The sequence below is a fragment of the Amblyomma maculatum genome, unplaced genomic scaffold (genome assembly GCF_055883805.1).
Source record: "Amblyomma maculatum isolate TAMU_Amacu unplaced genomic scaffold, ASM5588380v1 scaffold_15, whole genome shotgun sequence".
Classification (NCBI taxonomy): domain Eukaryota; kingdom Metazoa; phylum Arthropoda; class Arachnida; order Ixodida; family Ixodidae; genus Amblyomma; species Amblyomma maculatum.
This window is the reverse complement of record NW_028146740.1, coordinates 7,728,023-7,736,071: the sequence shown is the minus strand read 5'-3', so window position 1 is coordinate 7,736,071 and position 8,049 is coordinate 7,728,023. Positions and strand designations below refer to the sequence as shown.

General features: G+C 48.7%; 1 long non-coding RNA gene across 1 annotated transcript; it reads right to left on the bottom strand.

The window, feature by feature from the left end:
• Positions 1-951: 951 nt before the first annotated feature.
• On the bottom strand, positions 952-5,340 carry LOC146172003 (uncharacterized). Its single transcript, XR_014702709.1, has 2 exons — positions 4,966-5,340; positions 952-1,921 (listed from the first exon to the last, which is right to left on the bottom strand). It is a non-coding gene; the product is annotated as an uncharacterized LOC146172003 (long non-coding RNA).
• Between the last annotated feature and the right edge of the window lie 2,709 nt (positions 5,341-8,049).

Here is an 8,049-nt window from a genome sequence, read left to right as displayed (position 1 = left end):
CAGTGGCCGATGTAGCGCACTTGGAAGAGCACCGGACGCGATACCGCAGGTCGTGGGTTCGGTTCCCACCATCGGTACGTTGTTTTTCCTTCTACATTGTATTTATTATCTTTCCCTCTAAACGGATCACATTACTAATTTGTGTGTTTACCCAAGTAAACACTTTGAAAAAAGACATAAGGTACAATCCACAACACTTTATTTGGCCTCGCCGACTGTTGGCTTCTTTCGTTCATGTATTACAGCGAGCACCCTCATTTCCCCTTCCTTTATCTCCTTGTAGCTTAAGGGGTCTCCTTGATCTTGATCACGTTCTATGTGACGCTCGCGGTAACACAAGGCGTTCCACGTTCACCGCTATGGTTGAGGGTGGCGCTGGTGAACACTCTCAAAGTTCGTATACATCATCATCAGCAGCAGCAGCAGCCTGATTATACCCACTGCAGGGCGAAGGCCTCTCCCATATTTCTCCACATAACCCGGTTCTGTGCTAGCTGCAATTTGCAGAGCACCGGACGAAATATCGCACTCGTGGATTCGGTTCCCACCATCGGTACGTTGTTTTTCCTTCTACTTTGTATTTATGTATCTTTCCCTCTAAACGGATTACACTACTAATTTATGTGATTACCGAAGTAAAAATTAAAAAAAGACAAAGTACAATCCCGAATGCTTTCCTTGGCCTCGCCGACTGTTGGCTACTTTCGTTCATGTATTATGAGCACCCTGATTTCCCCTTCCTTTATCTGCTTGTAGCTTACTGGGGTCTACTCGATCTTGATCACGTTCTATGTGACACTGGCGGTAACACAAGACGCTCCACGTTCAGCGCTATGGTTGAGGGTGGCGCTGGTGAACACTCTCAAAGTTCGTATACATCATCATCATCAGCCTGATTATACCCACTGTGTCGTGTTTCGTCGGGGGAACAGCAGACGAAGGCCCGGTGGGTTGGTACCCGAACGTAGTTTATTCCATCACAGCTTGTAGTGGAATGCGGCCCGGTGCCCGAACGACGTGGCTTATCTTATAGCCAACTCTCGCGATAATCGCGCCACCGCTATCGCGCTATCGCTATAGCCGCGATTACACAACACTCCTCCCCTTTTATTTAAAGGGTGCAATTGTATCCTTATACAATAGTTAAAAGCGAGCTTCGTATCGCTCGGGTGGACGTCGTTGTCGTAATGGGTAGCGCCTCCCGGGAGATGACGTCTCAGATGTATGAGCGGGACCCGGAAGGACCTCGGGAGACTGTTCGGGCCCCGGCTCATCCGAAGCTGGTTGATCACCCGTCGTGCTTGAAGGGAAGACCAGGAACCCCTCCATTCAGTCTGCGTCGGTAGACCTTGTCACCGTAGGTCTTGAATTATCCAGCAGCTGGTCGAGGTGCCGACGCCAGATGAACTTGCCTCGGGGTGTGGCCACCATGACTTTGTAGGAGACCGGTCCAGTCTTCTCTAATATAGTCCCACGAACCCACTTCGGCGAGCCTCTGTAATTTCGAACTAAAACACTTTCATTAATGCCAAAACAGTCCCTCTTGCTTTTATGCTGCTGCATCTGGGTGAACTGCTTGTGCATTACCTTTCCCTCCGCTGTAGGCTTGATTGCGTCCAGCCTAGTACGCAATCTTCTACCTATCAATAGGTTAGCTGGAGCCTCTCCCGTCGTAGGATGGGGCGTATTTCGGTACGCCAGCAAAAAGTTGTGAAGTGTTTTTTCGACAGACTCACCAGGAGATGCCTTGCGTAGTGCAGACTTCAACGTTTGCACGAAACGTTCTGCCAGACCATTTGTGCTTGGGTGGTAAGGGGCGCTCACGACATGTCTGGCTCCGATGTCCCGCATGAATGCCTTGAACTCATCGGAAACCAGTTGTGGTCCATTGTCAGACACTACCGTCTCCGGTATTCCGAATCTGCAGAAAAGTTCACGTAAGCAAGCAACAGTACGTTCGGACGTTGTGCTCCGCATGACAAACACTTCTGGCCACTTTGAGTGGGCATCTACTACCACTAGAAACATTGTTCCTCTGAAAGGCCCCACGAAGTCCAGATGAATACGCCTCCACGGCGCGGTCGGCCATGCCCAAGGATGCAGAGGTGCTTTACATGGATCATTCCGTTGTTCCTGGCACGCTTGACAACTTCGTACCTTTGTTTCCAAGTCTGCATCAATTGACGGCCACCATACGTAACTGCGAGCCAATTCCTTGCTCCGCACGATGCCGGGATGACCTTGGTGCAGTTCTTCGAGCACCGACTCTCGTAGGGAAGACGGGATCACAACCCTCATTCCATACATGAGGCACCCTTGATGCACACTGAGCTGCAACTGTCTGTCAAAAAATTGCTTTAGGTTCGCATCTCGTAAGTGCAGTGGCCAGCCTATACTTGTATACTGGAGCACTTTGCAAAGCAACGGATCACGTGATGTAGCTCGCGCGATGTCTTTGGCAGATACAGGCATCGACTCCAGGCGCAACGCATAGAACGATTCCTCGCCTTCGGACGTGCCGTCCTCCTGGCTGTTAAGAGGGAACCTTGAAAAAAAATCTGCTTCTGCGTTGTGACTGGACTTTTTGTACACAAGCGAGTATTTGTAAGCAGACAAAGTGACAGCCCATCGCTGTAAACGTGCTGCCGCAATCGGCGGAATGCCTGCCTTTTGCCCCAGTATCGTTTGTAACGGCTTGTGGTCCGTAACCAACGTGAAACATCTTCCATAGATGTAGAAATGAAATTTTTTGATGGCAAAAATAATGGCAAGCGCTTCCTTTTCTAGTTGACTGTACTTTTTCTCGGCGTCAGTTAATGTGCGCGACGCATAAGCGACCGGGCGGGACCTTCCATTTTCTGCAACATGAGAAAGTACTGCCCCCACGCCGTACTGGGAAGCGTCACATGCCACTTGCAAAGGTTTATCTGGGTCGTAATGCGCTAGCACAGAGGATGACGTCAACGCGTTCTTGATTTCCTCGAAAGCCACTTGACGCGATTCATCCCAACGCCATGGCTCAGCGCAACGCAGCAGTTTGTAAAGAGGGCTAGCAAAAGTGGACAATCGTGGAACAAACTTTCCGTAGTAATTCACGATGCCCAGAAACGACTGCAGCTGCTGCTTGCAAGTGGGCGCAGAAGCTTTTACTAGCGCCTCTATCTTCTCTGGCGTTGTGCTGACTCCTGCTGCGCTGATAACATGACCCAGATACCGCAGCTCTTTTTGAAAGAACGAACATTTTTCTTTTTTTACTCGAACCCCGCGCTCCATCAACCGCTTTAGGACCGCTTCGAGATTGGCAAAATGCTCATCCGGCGTCCTGCCTGTGATGAGAACATCATCCAAATAGCAGCTGACACCTTTCAAGTCTTTCAACATTGTGTCCATAATTCTTTTAAAAATGGAAGGTGCCGATGAAACTCCGAACGGCAGCCTTTTAACGACAAAAAGCCCTGTATGGGTATTAAGAGTCAAGTATTTTCTTGAAGACTCGGACATTACTACATGCTGATACGCTCGGTTGAGGTCAATCTTAGAAAACTCTTGGCCCCCTGCGAGCGCTGCAAACAACTCGTCGACTCTCGGGAGTGGGTACCGGTCAGTTTCAAGACAAGGATTTAGGGTAGACTTGTAATCTCCGCATAGCCTTATGCTACCGTCTTTCTTTACTACTGGTACCACCGGTGTGGCATAGTCACTCGTCGCGACTGGTGAAATTACTCCCATGCCTTCCAACTTCTTAAGCTCTGCCTCGACTGCAGGTTGCAATGCAAAGGGCACACTTCTTGCCTTTAGAAATTTCGGCACACTATCTTCCTTTAGTGCCAATTCCGCTCTTTCTCCTGCAATCGTCCCCAGTTCGTCCTTAAACAAACTCTGGTACCTGTCTAGAAGCGTGCGCAATCTGCCGCTTTGACTTGAACATGCAGAAACATCTGACCTTGACATGGCGTTGAGCTCAAAAATACGGCTCCAGTCGAGTCGGATGGCTTGCAACCATTGTCGACGAAGCAGAGGGAGTCCCTTTTCTCTCGTGATGTAAAGAGGCAGCTGGGCCCTGTGTTCTCCATACTGCACTGCAACGTGAGCAACTCCGACAGGCTCAACGATGGCTCCCTGGAACGTCTTTAGCTTGAGCGTCGTTGCCATGACCTTAATCGAGGGAAACATCTGACGAAACTGATGCAAAGACATGACGGACACAGTAGCCCCAGTATCCAGCTCCATTTCCAAAGGTACCCCTTGCACGTTAATCAAAACTTTTATCGGTTCCAGGCCAGGCGAAACAATTTCCTTCATGTTAACAGACGCTTGACCGGGAATTAACACCTTCACCGAGCTTCGCCGCTCTCCCTTTGGCTTTCGCTGCTTACTAGCTTGGCACACTCTTTGAATGTGTCCTTTCTTATCACATTTGAAACAGGTGTCTGCGATATGCGGGCATGAACGACTTGCATGCTTCGCAGACCCGCAGCGATAGCAATTCCGCTGCGTCAAAACACTTTCCCCAACCGTTTTGACCTTGTGAACGTCCGGTACGCTCATTTCAGAGGCGTGCGCTTCTGCCACGCTCTTTTTAGCCGCTTCCATGGCAAGCGCTCGTTCCACAGCTTTCTGGAAGGTTAGCTTGTTATCCTCCGTGAATAACACACGCTGTATGTCTTCTCTGCGCAAACCGCAGACGAAACGGTCCCGCAGAGACTGATCTAGGGCCGCCTCAAATTCGCATGTCTGCGCCAACTTGCGCCACTGAGCTACAAATTCTGAAATGGACTCAGTCTCGAGTTGCGCTCTTCTGTGAAACTTTGCGCGTTCGCTAATTACCGACGGCTTTGGGGACAAGTGGTCACCTAGGAGCTTCTTTAACACGTCGAAACTTTTAGCTGACGGCAAATCAGGTGCGGTCAACAACTTGAGGAGACTGTATGTCTTTGGGCCTACGAGACTCAAAAAAGCATGTACCTTGTCATCCTCGGGGATACGGTTGACCAGAAGAAACGACGTCAATCGTTCCTCGTACGACGGCCAGTCGCTCGTAGACTCGTCGAAAGGCTCGATATGTCCCAGTCGACCGAAGACTTGCGTCACTGAACCCGCCGCTACCGGATCATCCGTTGCCATGTCGGCTGGTCAGGATCCCATCCTCGTCGCCAATGTCGTGTTTCGTCGGGGGAACAGCAGACGAAGGCCCGGTGGGTTGGTACCCGAACGTAGTTTATTCCATCACAGCTTGTAGTGGAATGCGGCCCGGTGCCCGAACGACGTGGCTTATCTTATAGCCAACTCTCGCGATAATCGCGCCACCGCTATCGCGCTATCGCTATAGCCGCGATTACACAACACACTGCCGGGCGAAGGCCTTTCCCATATTTCTCCACGTAACCCGGTTCTGTGCTAGCTGCAATAGGAAGAGCACCGGACGCAATATCGCACTCGTGGGTTCGGTTCCCACCATCGGTACGTTGTTTTTCCTTCTACTTTGTATTTATGTATCTTTCCCTCTAAACGGATTACATTACTAATTTATGTGATTACCGAAGTAAAAATTAAAAATAGACAAAGTACAATCCCGAATGCTTTCCTCGGCCTCGCCGACTGTTGGCTACTTTCGTTCATGTATTATGAGCACCCTCATTTCCTCTTCCTTTATCTGCTTGTAGCTTACGGGGGTCTCTGTTCTGGAAGTCTTGAAGCCATGTGTGCGTAAGAAGGTACTAGCACAGCTTTCACCCTCGATCTTGACAACGTTCTATGTGACGCTGGCGGTAACACAGGACGTTCCACGTCACCGCTATGGTTTAGGGTGTTGCTGGTGAACACTCTCAAGGTACGTATACAGACAACATTAATAACCAAGAAAAAAGCAGGGAAGACAGCAGCTGATGTAGCTCAGTCGGAAGAGTACCAGACGCGATATACGGAGGTCGTGGGTTCGGTTCCCACCATCGGCACGTTGTTTTTCCTTCTACTTTGTATTTATTTATCTTTCCCTCTAAACCGATTACATTACTAATTTGTGTGATTACCGAAGTAAAAATTTAAAAAAAAGTACGATCCTCAATGCTTTCCTTGGCGTCGCCGACTGTTGGCTTCTTTCGTTCATGTATATGAGCACACTCATTTTCCCTTCCTTTATCTGCTTGTTGCTTACGGGGGTCTCGGTTATGGCTGTCTTGAATCCATAGTAAGCGTAAGAGGGTTCTAGCAGAGATTTCGCCCTCGCTCTTGATCACGTTCTATGCGACGGTGGCGGTAACACAAGGTGTTCCACGTCCACCACTATGCTTGAGGGTTCCGCTGGAGAACACTCTCAAGGTTCGTATACAGACAACATTAATACCCAAGAAAGTGGCAGGGAAGACCGGGAACGATGTAAATCAGTTGGAAGAGCGCCGGACGCGATAATCGCAGGTCGTGGGTTCGGTTCCCACCATCGATACCTTGTTTTTCCTTCTACTTTGTATTTATGTATCTTTCCCTCTAAACGGATTAGATTAATAATTTGTGTGATTACTGAAGTAAAAATTTAAAAAAAGACAAAGTACAATCCCCAATGCTTTCCTTGGCCTCGCCGACTGTTGGCTTCCTTCGTTCATGTATTATGAGCACCCTCATTTCCGCTTCCTTTATCTGCTTGTACCTTGCGGGCGTCTCGGTTCTGGCAGTCTTGAAACCATGGGTAGCGTAAGAGGGTTATATAGCACAGCTTTCACCCTCGATCTTGATCACGTTCTATGTGACGCTGGCGGTAACACAAGATGTTCCACGTCCAATACTATGCTTGAGGGTGCCGCTGGTGAACACTCTCAAGGTTCGTATACAGACAACAATAATACCCAAGAAAGTGGCAGAGAGGACCGGGAACGATGTAGCTCAGTTGGAAGGGCACCGAACGCTATATTCGGAGCACGTGGGTTCGGTTCCCGCCATCGGTACATTGTTTTCCTTCTACTTTGTATTTATTTATCGTTCCCTCTAAACGGATTGCATTACTAAATTGTGTGATTACCGAAGTAAATATTTTTAAAAAAGACATACGCTACAATCCCCAATGCTTTCCTTGGCCTCGCCGACTGTTGGCTTCTTTCGTTCATGTATTACAACAAGCACCCTCATTTCCCCTTCCTTTATCTGCTTGTTGCTTACGGGGGTCTCTGTTCTGGCAGTCTTGGAGCCATATTTAGCATAAGAGGGTTCTAGCAGAGCTTTCGCCCTCGATCTTGATCACGTTCTATGTGACGCTGGCGGTAACACAAGATGTTCCACGTCCAATACTGTGCTTGAGGGTGCCGCTGGTGAACACTCTCAAGGGTCGTATACAGACAACAATAATACCCACGAAAGTGGCAGAGAAGACCGGGAACGATGTAGCTCAGTTGGAAGGGCACCGAACGCTATATTCGGAGCACGTGGGTTCGGTTCCCGCCATCGGTAGATTGTTTTCCTTCTACTTTGTATTTATTTATCGTTCCCTCTAAACGGATTGCATTACTAATTTGTGTGATTACCGAAGTAAACATTTTAAAAAAAGACATACGCTACAATCCCCAATGCTTCCTTGGCCTCGCCGACTGTTGGCTTCTTTCGTTCATGTATTACAACAAGCACCCTCATTTCCCCTTCCTTTATCTGCTTGTTGCTTACGGGGGTCTCTGTTCTGGCAGTCTTGGAGCCATATTTAGCGTAAGAGGGTTCTAGCAGAGCTTTCGCCCTCGATCTTGATCCCGTTCAATGTGACGCGGGTGGTAACACAGGACATTCCACGTCACTGCTAAGGTTGAGGGTGGCGCTGGTGATCCCTCTCAAAGTTCGTATACAGACAACATTAATACCCAAGAAGAAAGCAGGGAAGACAGCAGCTGATGTAGCTCAGTCGGAAGAGTACCAGAGGCGATATACGGAGGTCGTGGGTTCGGTTCCCACCATTGACACGTTGTTTTTCCTTCTACTTTGTATTTATTTATCTTTCCCTCTAAACGGATTACATTACTAATTTGTGTGATACCGATGTAAAAATTACAAAAAGACAAATTTCAATCCCCAGTG